The sequence below is a fragment of the Lactuca saligna genome, chromosome 5 (genome assembly GCF_052625555.1).
Source record: "Lactuca saligna cultivar CGN05327 chromosome 5, ASM5262555v1, whole genome shotgun sequence".
Taxonomy (NCBI): Eukaryota; Viridiplantae; Streptophyta; class Magnoliopsida; order Asterales; family Asteraceae; genus Lactuca; species Lactuca saligna.
Genome location: NC_136421.1, coordinates 99,173,423 through 99,196,224, shown reverse-complemented (window position 1 = coordinate 99,196,224; position 22,802 = coordinate 99,173,423). Strand labels below are relative to the sequence as shown.

The 22,802-nt window shown below is 39.3% G+C and overlaps 1 pseudogene; it reads right to left on the bottom strand.

The window, feature by feature from the left end:
- Positions 1-22,802, bottom strand: part of LOC145045537 (sulfhydryl oxidase 2-like) — a 94,711-nt pseudogene that overhangs the window by 23,182 nt on the left and 48,727 nt on the right.

The window sequence follows — 22,802 nt, the reverse complement described above, 5'->3', positions numbered from 1 at the left end:
CATTAAAATTCGTGATAAAAATTATGAGTAAACTAGACACATTTTGGGAACTCTCAGAATTTACGGATCTAGTTTCTGACTTCGTATGATTTTTATATGATTTTTCCAAAACAGTGCAGAATGGTTAAAGTTAGCCAACAGCATGTAAATATCATAACACTTTGTATTATGTTGAGCAAAGTGTATAATCATAAGTTCTAATTATTGATTGTGTTTCTTTGTTAGTTTATCATCATGAACTGAAACTAAGTCATTCATAATAAATATTATTCATTCATTTTAGAACAAGTATGATAAACCATAAAAAGTATAGTTTAATGAATTCATAACACTAATCCATTTCCATAAAAAAGTTCTTACATATTACAAACGTTTTAGATAAACTATAATAGGTATAGTTTATGATACATTGCATAACACACTCATACAAAAAGGGTACATTCATACAGAAAAGGTTTACACTCACACACATTATACGTAAACTTATTACCCTAAATTGTGAGACATTCTCTTTCCGTACGTCCGAGTGCGGAATATAATTCCTGGTAGTTATAATCAGAGTCTCCTAGAGGGAGAACGTGATACTTGTATATAGATATATATTGGGTTTGACACCCCACACCTTGCTGCTAGCTACAATGGGACCTGCAGGTCTACGGGTGACAAATGTCATTTCATTTTCGCGACGCCTGAGAAACGTCGTGGCAGGTTCACTTAGTCATAGTATGATTATAGTGACTCACATAGGGAGATAACAAATCATAAAGTTTACGGGATTCTATAAATCCTAAGTAGGTTTTATGTTGATTTAAATTCACTTTTTATATCAATTCAAACTCATAGCATTTCTACTAAGTAAGAATGATTTCTTATACATTTTGGTCTTTGGTCATAAGGCTACATTATACAGATTTTAAGGAAAATATCGGATTTTCTGAAACAAACGCGACATTTACATGAGAAAGACTTCTATGAGGTTTTATAGCAAAAACTTATGAACTCACCAACCTTTGTGTTGACACTTTTCAAACAACTTGTATTCTCAGGAAATCACTAAACAGGTAATTCAAGTGCTTTTGAGGATGGGACGTTAAGGCGTCAAACTTTTCATATTTTGTCAACATATTGTAATTGATTTTGAAACATGTAATTCATACAAGTGATGTAACTTTTTCAATTATATATATGTTGGTTGTGTTTGCTTAAATTACTATTGAAATTGTGGTTATGATACTATACATGAAGTCCTCCACCCCCGGATGTTTCCGCCATCCTTGGTTTGGGGGTGCGACAATAGGGGTCTAAGAGACCTCGGTACGCGGGGCGTACTCGTGCGTCATGCGTGACCGAGTCCTCGACTGCCTCGACTTCGGATGGGACGAGACAGATAGCTTGCATAGGGGCGATGTGGACAAACCGAGGCCAAGGCCTCGAGTACGCGGGGCGTACGCCTGTACGCGGCGCGTACTTCGGATGGCCCCGGTGACTCACCCTTCGGATAATACCGAAATTTTGAATTAAATTTATATATTAATTATTTAGCAAACTTCAAAAATTCATATCTTCTTCATACGAACTCCGTTTTAGACGTTCTTTATATCCCCACGAAGGTGAGACCATACTCTACAACTTTCGTTTAGATTTCGTCGGCAAATTCCGAAATTATTTTTATTATTTATTTTTAAAAGGTCGCGGTCAGAAAATTTCTTTAGAAATTCATAACTTCTTTATCTGACGTCGGTTTTTGCCAGACTTTTTACCGCTGAAATACCATTGTTGAGACCTTCGATTCTCGTTTAGGTCATTCCAGTCAAAAGTCGCTCGATCTCTGATTCGAGTTTTTAGCCGTCTGCTATTAAGCCGAAGTTGAAAAATTCCTAACTTCCTTATACGAAGTCGGATTTGGGCATTCTTTTTACGTACGATCATGGTTTAATGACTTCTAACATAATAGGTAATTTAATTAGTGATTTTTGGGTATTTTATTTTCGACGTTAATTTTATTACAACTAACGTGGTTACAATACTTGACTTTTTAGGTCGTTTATATGTAGTTGAAATATCAGGTTGTCACATAAGGACACTTTAACACCCATAGAATGAGTTTAAGGTCTAAGGAGATATGTTTATGGTCTAAGAATGTTCTTGGACTGTAAACTCAAGCTTGTCCCATTTGAATAAGTTTTGGTGCATTTCTTGAAGGATTATAAGGTTCTATACTCTCATGAAAGCTTGTTGGAGGTGTTTAGGGGCAAACTAACACCTTAAGTTGAGTTTACTCCCTAAGAATAGGTGTTTACGGTCCAAGCATGTGCTTGGGCCGTAAACTCATGCTTATGTCCCAATTGAAGTGTTAAAGGTGTTTGAAGTCCATGCAAACAAGTCCTTAGGGTAAATCTAGGCTCCAAATGAGTTTTGGAAGGGTTTTATGGCTCAAAACCCCTCATCACATGTATTCACGGCCTAAGGAGGTTCTAGGACCGTAAAAACATGTTTATGGTCCTATTCCTCATACTTTTCATGAATTTGAAGGCGAAAGGTGTTATACTAGAAACTAGGATAGTTACCTTGACGATTCGGAGCTTGTTTTGGATGATTTTGTCTTGATTTCAATTTCTACAGAGAGAAAGTTTATGGTCCTATTCCTCATATTTTTCATGAATTTGAAAGCCAAAGGTGTTATACTAGAAGCTAGGATAGTTACCTTGACGATTTGGAGCTTGTTTTGGATGATTTTGGCTTGATTTCGATTTCTAGAGAGAGAAAGTAGAGAGAGAGTGGAAAGGCTTCAAATGAGGCTCTCTCAACTTTATATATGCTGAAATTTTGGGACACGGTGGAATTCTACCCGATACTGTCGTCAAGCGAGGCTTTTGGTCGTACCCGATTTAATTATTTTTATAATTCGACGGAACAAAACAATTATTTTTCCAAATAATACATTGGGGCGTTTTTCCATGGATTTCTAACGTATTTGTACAATTACTAAGTCATAATAACAAACTTAAAATAAATGACTTAATTTAGAAACGAACGAAAACAATTTAGGACGACAAATTCTTAATGACGTATCGGGTTACGACGATGGAACGAACGTCAGGTCGTCACATTATCCCCCCCATTAGAGAGAATTTCATCCCGAAATTCAAACGTTAGATGTGACTCGCAGAATTGGAAAGAGGATACGGATACTTTTGTTTTATCCGATCATCATGCTTCCGAGTGAATTCGGATTCTCGCATGGCATTTCATGGAACCTTTCAATTATCGGTAGACGGCTTGGTTCATACATTTAATCTCTCGCTCTATGATTTCGATTCGCTCTTACCATGAGATTTAAACTTTTGACGATTTTGATCTCATCATAGGGATTACTATAGTTTCATCGGGTATGCACTTCTTAAGGACAGAGGCGTGGAATACCAGGTGGATGTTACTAAATCCTGAGGGTAGTCGGAGTTCGTAGATTATGGGATTAATCCTAATAGGGATTTCGAAAAGTTCTATGTACCTCGGCATACGCATTTTAGAAAGTAACATGCCTTCTTTCTTATCGTTAACAAAGTCGATGGTAAACATTTCGGTTATTAGTTAAGGACTATGTTTATGAAGATATTTGAATGAATAGCTAACAATTTATCTTTTGGTACTAGAATTGAAAAGGATTGCAAGCAAAAGGGTTGTCGAAAAGGACTATACCTGTGGCAACGGTGGGATCAACAGCTGTCTCACCTTGTCCTATAGCTAGGACTCTTCCAGTGTTGTCAGCTGTTGTTGTCTTGGAGCAGTTTCTCTTATAATGCCCGACTTCACCGTAGCCATAACAGGCCCGACTGATGCCCACTCCGAAAGCTTGGTTGGTTGGTGTTCCGCAACTTCACGCAAGGTGACCCTCTTGGCAACAATTTTTGCAAAATTTTACACGACAGGGACCGGGGATGCGGTGGTGGTAACTGCACTGGTTACACCACGGAAGAACACCGGCATATCCGGTGACAGGTGCTTGAGTTGAAGAACCGATGATAGAAACAGTGGCAGGAGTAGTGGCAGCGTGGACTGCCACTATCTATTGTTTCTTCAAGAATTCCTGTGAAGGCTGACATTTCTCTCTCGCCTCCCAAAACTTTCTTTTCTCACCACTTCTATCTGTCGGTTCAGGAGTGGTGATTGCTTCCTCTACGTCCTCACTATGGTCGATCAAGATTTGCGCTAGGCATTTGGCGCTGTCATATGTATCCTGCTTCGCAGCTAAAACGTTCCCTTTGGTTGGATGGGTCAACCCCCAGCTGAACCTTTCTACCTTTTTGCTTTCCGGGGTAACCATTCCCGGACAAAGAAGTGCCAAGTCGTCAAACCTTGAAGTGTAAGCGGCGATATCAGAACCTTTCATCTTCAGGTTCCAGAGTTCATGCTCCAGCTTCTGAATTTCACCCCGAGGGCAATACTCTGCGTGTAGAAGTTCCTTCATAACTTCCCAACCCATAGCATTGGCTAGAGGTAGAGTTAGGGATTTGACTCGACCGTTCCACCAAGTCAGAGCTTTATTGGTGAGAGTGCAGGCGGCAAATTTCACCTTGTCCGATTCTGAACAAGCACAGATCTCGAAGATAGATTCAATCTTCTCCAACCACCGAGTTAGAGCAATGACACCTCCTGTGCCATTGAATAATGTGGGTTTTGCGTTCATAAAGTCTTTATAGGAACAGTCATTTCGGTAACACCGATGAAGGCGATGCCTCGCGTCGTTGACTCAGGGCGTTGTCATTGTTGATCTCCACCGAGTTCCCTGTATCTTCCGTGTCCTCTGAGGGGTCTTCTTCTACCGAGGCGGGGGGATTACGTTGAAGGATAATAGTGACGTAGTCGGAGTCATCGGCTGAGGCGGTAGCGCGGGAAGATGACGATGTTGACATAGTGGATTGTGACATAGTTTCAATGAGATATGAAATAAATGACAATGCATGCCTATAATATGCAATGCTTACACACACCAAAATTAACCTTTTGAATTTTTGAAATAAAGTTTTCTCAAAAAAAAAATTTGTTGAACATATTCCCATTATAATTAGCTCAGGCTTTGTATAAACCTTTCCTTAATTAAACATAGGTGATCAGGCTATGTTTAATTGAGGTCCAATGATACAACTCCCGACCTAATTATACGAGTAATATGTTTGATGTAAAAAGAATTTCTTTGTAAGTTTTGGTTATAGGTTGTGTTTTCTTAAAGAAAAATCGATGTTCTCTATAACTTTAGCTCTGATACCACTTCTGTCACACTCCCGCTAAAGCGGAAACGCAAGATATGACAACGATAACGGTTTCATTGCAAAGGATAAAGATACATCACCATAGCAGTATTTAAAAGTTTACAACCCATAGCTTAAAAAGAAACAAAGTACAAGTTCTTCCAAAATAACATTCTTCAAAATATAACTTCATAAATAACTTCAACACGATGCAGCATGCTCTATGATGATGAATCTTTATATCCACTTACTAATTATTTCCTGAAAAAGCATGTAAAACGAGCGTCAACTATGAAAATAGTTGGTGAGCTCACAAGTTTATAAATCGAGCTTGAAATAAGGTTTTTCGTGAATACAAGTACATTGCTTTAATGAGAAACAAAGTTGATTGCTATTAATGAATACAAGTTTATTGCTATAACGAGAAACGAGTTTGTATGTATATGAACAAACAATGAGTCTCAACCAAACCTATGACTGAAGCCCTATCGAGATCTATGCTTATCGTTCCATAGATGAATATGGTATCATGCACTCCAGCAATAGGGCGAGTGAGGAGTTGTCAATTCCTAATAGCGCTATCCATAATGACCATTGGCTCAAAGAGTTAATGGTTAGAGATAAGGGAAGGGCCTTAGTACGATAAGTTCTCATGTTCCGTGTTGGATAGACATACATAGAGAAACATAGCAATACAATAGCAATCATGTTTGATAATAATCAATTTAAATACAACATGCAAACAGTAATTTTTCTGGACATGCTTTTCCACCCCAAAACATAAAAACCGAAAATAGGGGAGTGCGTGAATACTCACAATATGCTAAATATAGCAAGCAAGTTTATACGAGTTAAATAAATACAACGGATATAAATAGTTTAGGACATGCTTTTCCACCCCAAAACATTTAAAAACCGAAAATAGGGGATTGGTGAATACTCACAATGTTTCGAGTAAATACAAGTAGTGCCTCGGGATGCACCAACGTCTTACTACCGGGATCCTACGACATCAAACACACACTAGTGAGTTTCCATGTCGAAATCTAATGCTAATATACTAAACTCTACATATAGAGAAATGTCAATTTATGTTTTAGTATTGAATTTTATATTAATTGGTTACACTTTTTTCTGAAATAATGAAATTCTACAAGTCGTGCGATTAATTACAACTTTGGAATATTAATTTTCCAGATTTAGTAATATAAATTAAAGGTATTTCTACACATTTAAAAGTGTTTAATATTCCTAAAAATGTAAAATATTATCACACAGTTTCCAAAAATTGTCAAACCTTGTATCTTCATTGTAAATACAATAGAGGTTTTCCAGAAAACTTTCCTTAAATTTTTAATATGGTTAACTATTTTTCAAAATTTTAAGTCTTCATAACAACATAAATTCACGAAAAATAGCATTCAAAGGATAAAAACGCTCAAACTTTTTATTTTACTGTTATTACACAATACTAAGCTAGGAAAAATATAAAAATGGATTTCCAAGCTGTTTAATTATATTTTATGATTTTTGAGCATTTATTCCAATAAAAATTAAAATAAATAGAAAACAATTTCCAAAATTACCCAAACTTTTTATTTCACTGATATTATACATAAATAGGCTGGGAAAAATATAAAAGATATTTTTCAGTGGGTATTTTTATTTTTCCTTGTTTTATTCCTTTAAATAATTATTAATTGAAGAATAAATATTAAACAGTTAAAATAAATTATAAAATTTTTTTGTAACATCATTTGCAGTGTAATTAATCTGGAAAAAAATATACCAAAAGTGGTTTTCATATTGTATAATCCGGTTTTGGGTATTTATGTGTATTTAAGTGTATTTAACTTTAGAAAATAAGAGAAATATAGTTTACAGTAGATAAAAATCACCAAAATTTTTATGTGACCTTCTACTGTAAAACATGATGTTTTGGTAAATTTTCATGAATTTTGGATAATCAGAACTATTTTTCCTATTTTTAGGCCATTATAATTACCAAAAATCGGGAAAAATAGTAAGGCATGAAGAAAAACTATGAAATTATTTTTCTGAGTTACCCACCACAGGTTAGGGCTGCAAAAATTGTTAGATATAATTTTCACGCTCTCTAAAGTGGTTTTGTGATTTATTATACCCAAACGAAAAGAAAATCGGAAATCATACCAAACAGCAACAAAAATTGATGAAATTTAGTGAGGGGTCATTATTCACCATAAGGGTCATCCATGAATTTATTCCGGATTTATAGAGCTCTGGAAGTATTTTATGTGATTTACTCCCTTGGTTTCTAACAATAATTTTAATAAAACAAAGAAATAATAAAAGCTTTTGGTATTTTACAGATTATCACATGCATGTGAGGGCTTTCAAAAGGAAAAATTTTCAGAATTTATTCAGAAGGGAAATAGGGGTATTGAACCCAAACAAGTTAAGAAATGTTGCATGCAATGGTGCATGAGATGTAAATATGGCTGAAGTTCATGAATTTGTGTAGCCCATTCAGTGGGGTTTTAAGCCACGAAATTTCAGCCATCATTCACTGGATATGTTAAGTTTCTAAAGTATTTTCCCCCAGATTTATGGTTGGGTTTATGGCCATTGATCATGCAAGGCAAAAATGGTGATCACAGAAAAAGAGCTTTTTGCGCAACCATTTTGTAAAAATTTCCAAAAATCCGATATTTAATATTTTACAGTGAGACCAGTTGGGTTTGAAAGTTAACTCGTGGAAATATCCAATACAAAAAGAATATCAGGATTTGGTTAAGTAATGACCGAGTTATGACCGTTCAAAGTTGAACAAAGTAATCTAGCAGATTGCATGTTTGCTTTGAGTGCATTCTTAGGATATTTTGACAAGAACATCATGCATGCCTTTGTTAAGGTCCGATTTCTAGCACATGCATGGAGTGAATGAGCATCCAAGATGTACTAGAAATGGTTTAAATGCTTTTGATCATGCAAGAACACAAAAGAAATGGAGAAGAAGATGTAATACTCGGTTTTGAAGTCACATGAACATATGTGCATCTTTTTCACTCCTTGCATGGGTTTGATCCCAGATTTTCACCATCTCAAACACATGCATTGTGTTATGGTGAGAATCTACAAACCACAAGGGAAAAATAAGGATTTCTAGTCATGGAAAGGCATAGAATCCGAAAAGAATAGAAAACTATGAAGAAGAGGAAGTAAAATCATGAAACTATGATAGAGGATTGTGTTGTTTACCTTGGTTTTGATCTTGAGAGAAGCAAGAACACTTCAAAGTCTCCTTAATCTCGAAATTTTGGCAGAGAATGGAGGATTTTCGTGGGTTAGAGAGAGAGAGGAAGAGAGTTTGTGAGTTAGGAGGGTGGAGTGTGAGAGAGTGAAAAGAGAAGAGGAAGTGTGAGGGAATGAGCTTAACGATTCAGTTTTGGGAAGAGAGAGTATGGGGAGAGGGGAGATGGCCAGATTTTTGAGGCATTAAAGCCTCCTCTCTCCTCAATTCAAATTTTATAAAAATCCCTTCTTAATTTAAATAAAAATCTATTTTTTATAAAAGTGATTCTTTAAGCAATTTTTGATTTATTTAAAAATCTTGTTTTTAACTAATAAATTATGATTAATGCATGATAATTTATATTTCTATTTCATTGGTATAATCCATAATTTGATTAATAAAAATATGATATTAGGAAGTTTATAGCCGAATTTTATAAAGTTTTTAAGCTTTATGATTTATAAATTTGGATTTTTGGCTCTTTAGGGTTTTTGGAATATTGTTTGATATTCATCATCATAATGAAGTATAGTTAGAGTATTTTAATTTATTTTTAGGGTTTTATACCCTTTTTCAATTATAACAAAGCTTGAAGTTTCATTCTAATTATAGCATTGACATTTCCTATTGTAGTTAAGCAACTTACTAGAATCGTAAGTGTCAAGTATATTAGTCCTAGACCTTAGTTGGATCCTAGTTTATGCAAGATTTTGACCAAATTTATACTACTAGGCCATGGCATATTGTGCATGAATGGTTTTTGTAAAGATGCATGAGTCTGAGAATTACCTGAATTGACAGTTATCACATACCAGATCGATGTGAAGAGAAGGTGGTGGCAGAGGAGGGTTGTTGTTGTTATTCTTTGAACTGGGTCTTTTTCTTGGAGGCATCTTGATCTAAAAAGATCGGAAAGAGAGGATGGTAAGTCCTCTAAATTGAATCAAGAGATATGAAACAAGGGATATCTCTTTACGACAGGCATAGAATTCTATTAAGCGATAAAGCAGGAAAGAGTTATCAAAGCAGATAAATTATCACTAAAGGAATGGTTGAGGAGCAATGCTGGGATAAGGATTTCTATAATGGATTCGGCTCGAGAAATACTCCCATAGTATTTCTTGTCTCACTGCAACATCGGCTCATTGTTTGGGTATTGGGTAAGTTTTAGGCATGTCGCACACCACATTCACTCCCAAGCACATGTTGGCCGTGTCTCGAATGAATATAGTTGGCCAGGCTATATTGATCCTAGACACGACTACATAACTGCCCAGGTTTAACCGCAACGTACAACACCCATTTACTTATGTTTTGTTCTACTTGTAGTTACGGATTTCGACGGTTGGGTATACTTTGTATGCTTTTGAAAATACTTATATTTTGGGGTATACTTTTAGTTCAGAGCAGTTAGGCCGTTTAGTGTTTATAGTCTTATACCATGTAAGGTTTGGTATACTAGTTCACTATAAACAAGGACTCTGATACCAATCTGTCACACCCCGAAAACCTAAGGCGGAAACATTTCCGGGGCGGACTCCACGTTGAGTATCAAATCCAATGTACATAGTAAGCAAAGTAAACAACCATTACATTACATATTCGAATTTACATTTGTTGAAAAGTAAAGTGTTACACGTGTTTTACATATATCATATGAACAAAAGTTAAGACGAGTCTTCTGTACGCTCCGTCTTCTCCAAAAGGATCGATGGGTACTTGTCTAATATGGACCTGAGAATACAAGCAGTTTGAAAAATCAGCATAAAGCTGGTGAGTTCATAAGATGTTAGTAATCTGAAAATGTACAAGATCCCTTTGGTTTTCCGAAAAAGTTTGTTATCCAAGAAAATCCCATATTTTCTTATTTGTAGAGTTCGATTAACTGTTTTATTACACGAATCTGGTTATGTACAATTGCTATCCCAGGAAAATCCTATATTTTCCTAAAAGTAAGTTTAGTTATTGAATCCCAATGAATTGTTCGATTATCTATCATACTTGTCATATTAGCTAGGTATTCTGATATCCTAATTGTGTTACGCCTGAATGTACCTATATGCATGCCTTCGTATTCATATTCTTATGCTTAATCATATTCATACTCGTATTTTATATTTGTATTCGTATTCATATTTGTGTTTCTATTCGTATTTGTATTCGTATTCGTATTCGCATTCGTATTCCTAGTCCTATTCCTAATCCTATCTGTATTCGTATTCGTATTCACATTCGCATTCGCATTCGTATTCGCAGTCGTATTCATATTCCTACTCCTAATCCTAATACTATTCGTATTCGTATTCGTATTCGCATTCATATTCGCATTCGTATTCGCAATCGTATTCGTATTCCTACTCCTAATCCTAATACTATTCGTATTCGTATTCGTATTCACATTCGTATTCGTATTCGTATTCGCATTCGTATTCGTAGTCGTATTCGTATTCCAACTCCTTATCCTAATACTATTTGTATTCATATTCGTATTCGTATTCGTATTCGCAGTCGTATTCGTATTCCTACTCCTAATCCTAATACTATTCGTATTCGTATTCGCATTCGTATTGGCAGTCGTATTCGTATTCCTACTCCTAATCCTAATACTATTCGTATTCGCATTCATATTCGTATTCCTAGTTATACTTTCGTATTCGTTCTGTTCCTAGTTGTACTTTCATATTCGTATTCGTATTAGTTCTAATTGATGATTAGTATGAATTATTCATAGATTATGCAATATAGATTGTAACACTTTATCAAGTAGTGTATGATTAGTTTGAAAGCTAACTTCGTAATTCGAACTATTTGATTAACACAGTTTTCGATGTTAAAAACATACAGAATATAGACATTTGAACTGAAAACAATAAGTTTGAGTACAAGATTTCCTTGTACTTTTGCTTGTATTCCCCCCCCCCCCCCTGAAAACAGTTGAATAACATTTGAAAAAGGTTAGGAGTATGAACTCACCGGTCGAGAAGCGTGTCAGATTGGATGCTAAGTATTGGTTCGGGGCTTGATAATGCGTGAGGTTCCTATGTAATATGAAATGATATACAAATGTATCTAATTAGACTTTAAATCACTAATTAGACTTTAGTGTTCATAGTCTTATACCATGTAAGGTTTGGTATACTAGTTCACTATAAAAAAGGGCTCTGATACCAATCTATCACACCCCAAAAACCTAAGGTGGAAACATTTCCGGGGCGAACTCCACGTTGAGTATCAAATCCAATGTACATAGTAAGCAAAGTAAACAACCATTACATTACATATTCGAATTTACATTTGTTGAAAAGTAAAGTGTTACAGGTGTTATACATATATCATATGAACAAAAGTTAAGACGAGTCTTCTGTCTCCGTCTTCTCCAAAAGGATCGCTGGGTACCTGTCTAATATGGACCTGAGAATACAAGCAGTTTGAAAATCAGCATAAAGCTGGTGAGTTCATAAGATGTTAGTTTTCTGAAAATGTACAAGATCCCTTTGGTTTTCCGAAAAAGTTTGTTGTCCAAGAAAATCCCATATTTTCTTATTTGTAGAGTTTGATTAACTATTTTATTACACGAATCTGGTTATGTACAATTGCTATCCCAGGAAAATCCTATATTTTCCTAAAAGTAAGTTTAGTTATTGAATCCCAATGTAATGTTTGATTATCTATCATACTTGTCATATTAGCTAGGTATTGTGATATCCTAATTGTGTTACGCTTGAACGTACCTAGATGCGTGCCTTTGTATTCATATTCTTATTCTTAATCATATTCATAATCGTATTGTATATTTGTATTCGTATTCATATTTGTGTTTCTATTCGTATTCGTATTCGTATTCACATTCGTATTCCTAGTCCTATTCCTAATCCTATTCGTATTCGTATTCGTATTCACATTCGCATTCGTATTGTTATTCGCAGTCGTATTCGTATTCCTACTCCTAATCCTATTACTATTCGTATTCGTATTCGTATTCACATTCGTATTCGCAGTCGTATTCGTATTGCTACTCCTAATCCTAATACTATTCGTATTCGCATTCGTATTCGTATTCGTATTCGCATTCGTATTCGCAGTCGTATTCGTATTCCTACTCCTAATCCTAATACTATTCGTATTCGTATTCGTATTCACATTCGTATTCGTATTCGTATTCGCAGTCGTATTCGTATTCCTACTCCTAATCCTAATACTATTCGTGTTCGTATTCGTATTCGCATTCGTATTCGTATTCGTATTCGCATTCATATTCGCAGTCGTATTCGTATTCTTACTCCTAATCCTAATACTATTCGTATTTGCATTCGTATTCGTATTCCTAGTTATACTTTCGTATTCGTTCTATTCCTAGTTGTACTTTCGTATTCGTTTTGTTCCTAGTTGTACTTTCATATTCGTATTCGTATTAGTTCTAATTGATGATTACTATGAATTATTCGTAGATTATGAAATATAGATTGTAACGCTTTATCAAGTAATCTATGATTAGTTTGAAAGCTAACTTCGTAATTCGAACTATTTGATTAACACAGTTTTCGATGTTAAAAACATACAGAATATACACATTCGAACTGAAAACAATAAGTTTGAGTACAATATTTCCTTATAATTTTGCTTGTATTCCCCCCTGAAAACAGTTGAAAAACATTTGAAAAAGGTTAGGGGTATGAACTCACCGGTCGAGAAGCGTGTCGGATTGGATGCTAAGTATCGGTTCGGGGCTTGATAACGCGTGAGGTTCCTATGTAATATGAAATCATATAAAAATGTATCTAATTAGACTTTAAATCGCTAATTAGATATGATTATACACTCCAAGACGCAAAAACAATTCGAATCAAGTGTTCGGAGTGACCCAGGTGACATCTAAGGACGTGTAGGACCTAGGTATGGAGTTTACTCTTCAAGAGTAAACTCCTTGAGGAGTTCACGGTCCATTCACTATATCCCTATGAGTTTACGACCGTAAACTCATGGGTGGTGGGTTCTTGGATGCCAAATGGTCATACAAAGCACACGGGAAGGTTCTAGGATAGATTCCATGGCTTAGGAAGTGATTGGGACCCTAAATGACCTTGGATAAGAGTTTACGGTCTATGAAGATGTTCTTTAGGCGTTTACTACCTTAAACACGAGTTTACTACCTTAAACACGAGTTTACAACCTTGAACATGAGTTTACTACCTTAAACACGAGTTTACTACCTTAAACATGAGTTTACTACCTTAAACACAAGTTTACTACCTTAAACACATGTTTGTCCATGATTCATGTGTTTTAGTCGTTGAAAGTTAAGCATACTAAGTTCTAGACCCATTTCTAAGCCATACAAGGTGTTAAGGGCACTTTAACGCCCATAGAATGAGTTTAAGGTCTAAGGAGGTGAGTTTACGGTCTAAGAATGTTCTTGGACCGTAAACTCAAGCTTGTCCCATTTGAATAAGTTTTGGTGCATTTCTTGAAGGATTATAAGGTTCTATACTCTCATGAAAGCTTGTTGGAGGTGTTTAGGGGCAAACTAACACCTTAAGTTGAGTTTACTCCCTAAAAATAGGTGTTTACGGTCCAAGCATGTGATTGGGCCGTAAACTCATGCTTATGTCCCAATTGAAGAGTTAAAGGTGTTCTAAGTCCATGCAAACAAGTCCTTAGGTTATATCTAGGCTCCAAATGAGTTTTGGAAGGGTTTTAAGGCTCAAAACCCCTCATTACATGTATTTACGGCCTAAGGAGGTTCTAGGACCGTAAACACATGTTTATGGTCCTATTCCTCATATTTTTCATGAATTTGAAGGCCAAAGGTTTTATACTAGAAGCTAGGATAGTTACCTTGACGATTTGGAGTTTGTTTTGGATGATTTTGGCTTGATTTCGATTTCTAGAGAGAGAAAGTAGAGAGAGAGTGGAAAAGCTTCAAATGAGGCTCTCTCAACTTTATATGTGCTGAAATTTTGGGACAAGGTGGAATTCTACCCGATACTGTCATCAAGCGAGGCTTTTGGTCGTACCCGATTTAATTATTTTTATAATTCGACGGAATAAAACAATTATTTTTCCAAATAATACATTGGGGCGTTGCCATGGATTTCTAACGTATTAATTATTAAGTCATAATAACAAACTTAAAATAAATGACTTAATTTAGAAACGAACGAAAAAAATTTAGGACGACGGATTTTTAATGACGTATCGGGTTACGACGACGCAACGAACTTCGGGTTGTCACAACAATATAGCTTCTTAACGCTAGTATACATTCCTAATTGTGTATTAATCCATTTGAGTAAACGATGAGAAGTTCTTCCATCTTCAATAGAAATAATTTTACTTTTTTCATTTTTCTCATTCCAGCTACCACCCACAAATTTAGAAGGTGGGCCCCAGAATAGTGATGTAACACTGTGAAATTTCGAAACAATTTTTCATTTTAATTTAATAAAAATATTCAAATCACAATTCTCAAAAACATATATTAGTTGTTTTTACATAACATAATTGCAAATCAAAATCCCCAGAATCTCAAAACATATCCACCATAAGTGTGTACTGATCATGCCGGTGCCTTCCCGCGATCATCACTGGTACCAGAAACACATAACACGCAAACGGTAAGCATTAATGCTTAGTGAGTTCCCCAAAATACCACATACAACACATACGCCTTTCCAGGCCATAGCTCTATGGGATCTTCCGATCTAAGTGTCTCAGGGGATTTCCATCCCATAACTCTGTTGACCTTCCGGTCCATACTCTGTTGACCTTCCGGTCCATATCATCATACTCATATCATAACATATAACATATACAACATACATCACATTTTCATCATATACATAAGACCTTCCGGTCACACGTAATCACCCCATTGGGTAAGGCATAGTGAGAAGACTCACCTCGAAGATGTCGGATAATCACTCGCGCTCAACCTCTGACCTAGCTTCCTCTTATAGCATAAATAAATCTCTAATTAATACCTTCCTAACTTAATTTGACTAAGGCCCTTAAGTCAACACAAGTCAACTCTAGTCAACGTTGGTCAATGGCCACCCTCTTTGACCCAACTCGTCGAGTCAGGCACTGACTCGGAGAGTTCAGATGTGAACTCAAGTCCCATAAATCCCTCTCTGACTCACTGAGTCACTTTCCGAACTCGGTGAGTCATCAACTGTGTGAGTCACGGGACAACCTGGTCCGACTCGTCGAGTCTGCTCATGAACTCGCTGAGTTCATTCCATGCTCGAACTCAAATGGCCTTTTGAGGTTAGATCTGCTTCTATAATCTATAGATCTGACCTTCCCAAACATGATAATCACGTAAAGGTCACATCTTAGCATCCATGCAATGCCTACAAGGCTTCTTTTGCTGAAATGACCTCTAAAATGGTAACCTAAGTCCACAACTCAAAAGGAAAGGCATAAAGCAGAGCATTTGGGACTCTTTGGACCTTCTAAGGTCCAGATCTAGGTACCAATTTCCCATGGGACCTCTCGCACTCCAAATACAAGCTAATCAAGGCATGAAGAAACCCTAAATTTTACTATATCAACAAACCACAAGAATAAGTTCTGAGTAATACCTCAAATAGCTTCCTATGCGCAAATGAAAATAGATCCAAGCTCTCCAACTCTCCTAGCTTGGCCTTCCTCTTCCCTTCTTGCTAAAACACACAAGAATGATGAACAATGGCCTCTTTTCTCACTCACAAGGACTCTCAGATGCTCTGGTGCTCCCAAGGACGAAAGTAGCCGCAATGAAGGGTTATAAGGTCCTTTAAATAGGGCTCAGACCCGGGAAATTAGGGTTTTAGTCGCCAACACGGACTCGTCGATTCCCCTCACCGACTCGTCGAGTCCACTCATTAATCTAGTCATCACCACGCGACCCTACTCGATGAGTCTAGGCATCAACTCGTTGAGTCTCTCTCTCTCTTAGACTCCAAAAATAAATGATAAAAATAATACATGAATCCCAGATGTTACAATTCTCCCCCACTAGAATCAGACTTCGCCCTCGAAGTCTCGCTCTACAAATAATTCTAGATACTGCACCCGAATCTCTAACTCCGGCTCCCAAGTCAGCTCGGACCCCTTCCGATGTTGCCACTGGACCTGAACTAGGGACACCTCCTTATTCCTTAGAACCTTGATTCTCCTATCTCGGATCGCGATCGGCTTCTCAACATAGCTCAGGATCGAATCCACCTAAATCTCCTCTAATGGAACCACTGCTGACTCATCGACTATACACTTCCTCAACTGAGACACGTGGAAGGTATCATGAATCCGAATAAGCTCGGCAGGTAGCTCCAAACGATACGCTACTCTGCCCACCCTAGCGGTCACCCTGAATGGACCGATATATCGAGGTCCCAAATTGCCTCTCTTCCTGAATCGAATCACACCTTTCCAAGCTGATACCTTCAGGAGAATGAAATCACCAACCTGAAACTCGAGCTCTGAGCGACGCCTATTAGCATAGATCTTCTAGCGACTCTGGGCTGTCAGCAACCTCTGCTTGACCTGCTAAATCTTCTTAGTCGTTTAGAGCACTATCTCCGTACTACCCATCACACGCGGTCCTACCTCTCCCCAACAAATGGGAGTCCAACACCTCCTTCCATACAATAACTCGAAGGGAGGCATACCGATGCTCGAATGGTGGCTGTTGTTATAGGACTCAGCCAAAGGAAGATACGTGTCCCAACTTCCTCTGAAGTCCAATACACATGCCTGAAGCATGTCCTCGAGTGTCTGGATAGTCCGCTCACTCTGACCGTCGGTCTGAGGGTGATAAGCAGTGCTGAAATGCAATCTCGTACCCAACTCCTCATGAAACTTCTTCCAGAACCTGGAAGTAAACGTACATCTCAATCTGACACAATCAAGATCGGCACCCCATGCTGAGACATCACCTCCCTCACATATGTTTCTGCCAACTTCTCTGAAGAAAATTTGTCACTGATAACAAGGAAGTAAGCACTTTTCATCAATCGATCCATAATCACCCAAATTGCATCGACACCCCTTGGGGTTCTTGGTAGTTTGGTGATGAAATCCATAGAAATTTGTTCTCACTTCCACTAGGGAACCTCAAGTGGCTGAAACTTTCCATGCGGACACTGGTGCTCGGCCTTAACTTGACGACAGGTCAAACACCTCTCTATAATCCATGCAACATCTCTCTTCATACAAGGCCACCAATAGTCTCTCTTCAGATCCAAATACATTTTTGTGGCCCCGGGATGGATCGAGAATTTTGATCTATGCGCCTCCTCAATCAAAAAACTACGTGCCCCACCTATAAACGGCACCCAAATCCGACCATGAAAAGTCATAATCCCTCGGCTATCGGTCACAAACTCAGATACCTGCCCAAAAACTCACTCCTTCTTGCGATTCTACGGTCTCATAGCCTCTGCCTGGTCCTCACGAATGGTATGTAACACCGAAGTCCTCACGGTCATTCTCTTACACATACCACGTATCGGAACACTCTCTGCCCTCCGACTTAGGGCATCAGCTACTATATTCGCCGTGCCCGAGTGGTACAGGATCTCACAATCGTAATCCTTCACCACATCCAACCATCTCCTCTGCCGCATATTCAGGTTCGGCTAATCCATCAAATACTTCAAACTCTTGTGGTCCGTGTAAATGGTACACCGAACTCCGTACAAATAGTGGTGCCAGATCTTGAGAGCGAACACTAATGCTCCCAACACCAGATCATGAGTGGGATACCTCGCCTCATGAGGCTTTAGTTTCCTCGATGCATATGCTATCACATGCCCCCTTTGCATAAGCGCTGCACCCAACCCTGATATTGATGCATCGCAATATACCACAAAATCCTCAACTCCCTCTGGAAGGGATAACACCGGGGCTTCGCACAACTTCTGGCGAAGAGTCTCAAACGAGGTTTGTTGCTTCGGACCCCATGAAAAAGCAACACCCTTCCGGGTCAACCTAGTGAGTGGCACTGCAATCTTGGAGAAATCCTGAATGAATCTCTGATAATAACCAGCCAACCCAGAAAACTCCTGATCTTTGTGGCGGACTTCGGCACTTCCCAACTCATCACCGCCTTAATCTTGGCCTGGTCGACCAATATCCCATTTTGATTAACAAGATGCCCCAAGAATTGAACCTCCCGTAACCAAAAATCACACTTGGAGAATTTGGCATAAAGCCTCTCCGACCTCAATACCCCAAGGATCTCCCTCTAATGCTCCTCATGTTGTTCTCTGGATCTAGAATACACTAGAATATTATCAATAAACACGATCATCGATCGATCCAACATCGGCCGATATACTCCGTTCATGAGATCCATGAACGCTGTTGGTGCATTGGTGAGCCCAAAAGGCATCACTACAAACTCATAGTGCCCATATCGCGTCCTGAACGTTGTCTTCTGGATATCCTCATCACGCACCATCATCTGGTGATATCCATACCTCAAGTCTATCTTGGTAAACCAAGATGCTCCCTAAAGCTGATCGAACAAATCATCAATCCTCGGCAACGGATAACGGTTCTTGATCGTTAACTTGTTCAACTCCCGATAATCAATGCACATCCGGTGTGAACCATCCTTTTTCTTGACAAAAAGGAACAGCACTCCCCACGGCGAGCTACTCGGCCGAATAAACCCCTTCCCCAACAGCTCCTGAAGCTATGAGGATAACTCCTACATCTCTGGAGGCACAAGGCGATAGGGCGCCTTGGCGATAGGTGCTGCCCCTGGAACCAAATCGATACGGAACTCTACCTGCCTCTCAGGAGGCACACCCAGAAAATCCTCGGGGAAAAATGTTTGGGAACTCGCCCACTATCGGAACATCGCCAACTGATCTCAGTCTCTGCGAATCAATCATCGTATCCATCACATAAGCCGCAAACCCACTACAGCCCTGCTATAGACTCTGCCTCGCTCTAGCGGCCGAACAAAACGCTGACCCAGAACGGGTACCCTCGCCATATTCTGTAAGTACTCCCCCACCAGGGTCTCGTATCATCACCAGTTGCCGCTCGCAGTCTATCACGGCCCCAAATCGGCTCAACCAATCCATGCCCATGATGACACATACGTCCCCCATCGCAATCGGGACCAGATCTATCGGAAACCCAACACCGAAAATCTCAAGCACACACCCTCGAATCACGTCTGTGGCATACACTGCTCGCTCGTTAGCTATAGAAACTCGTAGAGGTCGACTAATTTCCTCTCGCTGGATACTGATGTGTCTACTGAATGCTAATGAAACAAATGACCGACTCGCACCCGAGTCAAACAACCCCAAAGCAGGTACAGAATTCATAAGGAAATTACCTATGCATATCATAATATACATAGAAGATCTCATCATAAACAAATAATAACAGAATACATACCAGCCACGACGTCGGGTGCTGCACGGACCTCCTCCGATGTCAACTGGAAGGCTCTCCTGCAAGCCTTCGGTGCCTCGGCCTTCATTGGCCGAACCTCAGTAGCGTGCACGGAGGCAGGGGCAGATCCCTGCTATGCTCCCTGTGCTATCCCCTGCAGCTGCGGACACTCGGCCTTCCAATGGCCCATCTGGTTGCAATGAAATCAAACCATGAATCCCTTGGGTCAGTCCTTGGCTATATGCCCCTCCTTGCCACATTTATAGCAAACTCCATATCGACAAACTCCATCGTGTCCCTTGCCGTACTTTCCGCAAGTACGGCCCTTCTGGCCTCCAGATCTCAAATCGTCGGGCTTTGCCCGCTTGGCTGTCGGCTGAGACTGTGCTGGCCGCCTATCCAACCCTTGAGACTCGGCCTCCTCATTGGCCTGAGTCTCCAACTCAATCTCCCTCTTCCGGGAATTTTCCTGAAGCTCAGCAAATGTCCGGTAAGTCGAGTTTGATACGAACTCCCGAATGTCCCTCCTCAGAATGCTCAAGTACCAGCTCATGCGTGCCTGCTCAGACGACATGTGCTCAGGGTAGAACATCGCCCTCTCGTGAAACTTCCTGGTGATCACAGTAACTGACTCAGTACCCTGCTTGAGGGTTAAGAACTCCTGGGCCAACCGTTCCCTTTCCACCGGGGGAACGTACTCATCTCTGAACATAGTGGTGAACCTCTCCCAAGTCACCGTTGAGATCTCCGCGGAAGTAAGATGCGCCATCACAAATTTCCACCAGTCCTTCACTCCCAAGCGAAGCTGGTTCAGTGCAAACCGAACCGTTAGATCCTCTGGACACAAACACGTGTAGAAGCATCCCTTGATATAAGATATCCATCTCATCGCAGCAATTAAATCCTGCATCCCATCAAACTCTGGTGGCTTCGTGTTGCTGAACTCCCGATACAACAACGAGCCACCCCCTTGCGGCCTGACAGAAGCGACAGCTACGGTGGCCGCTGATCAAAGGTCTAAATCAGCATGGTCTTGATAGACCCAAACATCTCTGGTGTCTCAGCTCGTATGGACACAACCACCTCATCATGAATCATCTGGCGGAGCTCCTCATCACTCACACCCCCGTCGTTAGTCCCCGGTCTGTGGTCTGTCCCAAGCATGATGCCAAAATATCAGAGACTCGCTCGAGTATACTCGCACTCGATAACTCAACCCTACTTGCTCCCTAGTATGCTAAGGATTCTTACTTGGGCTGCACACAGATCCGGTCTCTTCGTTAATACGGGCCCAATACTACTACCCACATTACATCAACATTCACCCCAAGTCCTCCTCCTAGGATCCCAGCTCACAAATACTCTACATCTCGCTAGCATAGGCTACCCTTCGGTAAGCCTCTCATAAGCTCCTCACTGCTACCTACTCGCTCTCAAGCATCTCTTAGCAGCAGAAATCTCCTAGGCTAAGGCATCAAAAATCAGACCACTTTAGTCCTAACATGAATACCTAGCCTACTCTAGCATGCATATCATATCATATCATATCTCATAACACATAATGTAAGGGTATCTTGGGAAATCACCGTTCGGGCGCTAGCTGGTCGTACACACTACTTCTTTATGCTTTCCTCAAATTCTTTTACTTTTTGGAAAATTTGTTTCTTTTATGAAAATGTTTCTCAAATCCTCAGTTTGAGTTCAAATACACTCGAAGATGAATCTGAATCCCTCAAACCAAGGCTCTGATACCAACTTGTAACACTGTGAAATTTCAAAACAATTTTTCATTTTAATTTAATAAAAATACTCCAATCACAATTCTAAAAAACGTATATCAATTTTTTTTACATAACATAAGTGCAAATCAAAATCCCCAGAATCTCAAAACATCTCCACCATATGTGTGTACTGATCATGTCGGCGCCTTACCGCGATCATCACTGGTACTTGAAACACATAACTTGCAAACGGTAAGCATTAATGCTTAGTGAGTTCCCCAAAATACCACATACAACACATACACCTTTCCAGGCCATAACTCTATGGGATCTTCCGATCCAAGTGTCTCAGGGGATTTCCATCCCATAACTCTGTTGACCTTCCGGTCCATATCATCATACTCATATCATAACATATTTCATATACAACATACATCACATTTTCATCATACACATAAGACCTTCCGGTCACACATAATCACCCCATCAGGTAAGACATAGTGAGAAGACTTACCTCGAAGATGTCGGATAATCACTCGCGCTCAACCTCCGACCTAGCTTCCTCCTATAGCATAAATACATCTCTAATTAATACCTTCCTGACTTAATTTGACTAAGGACCTTAAGTAAACACAAGTCAACTCTGGTCAATGTTGGTCAATGGCCACCCCCTTTGACCCAACTTGTCGAGTCAGGCACTGACTCAGTGAGTTCAGACGTGAACTCAAGTCCCCTAAATCCCCCTCTAACTCACTGAGTCACTTTCCCAACTCAGCGAGTCATCAACTATGTGAGTCACGGGACATCCCGGTCTGACTCGTCGAGTCTGCTCATGGACTCGGCGAGTTCATTCCATGCTCGAACTCAAATGGCATTCTGAGGTCAGATTTGCTTCTCTAATCTATAGATCTGACCTTCCCAAACATGATAATCACGTAAAGGTCACATTTTGGCATCCATGCAACGCCTACAAGGCTTCTTTTGGTGAAATGACCTCTAAAATGGTAACCTAAGTCTACAAGTCAAAAGGAAAGGCATAAAGCAGAGCATTTGGGACTCTCTGGACCTTCTAAGGTCCAGATCTAGGTACCAATTCCCCATGGGACCTCTCACACTCCAAATACAAGCTAATCAAGGCATGAAGACACCCTAGATTTGACA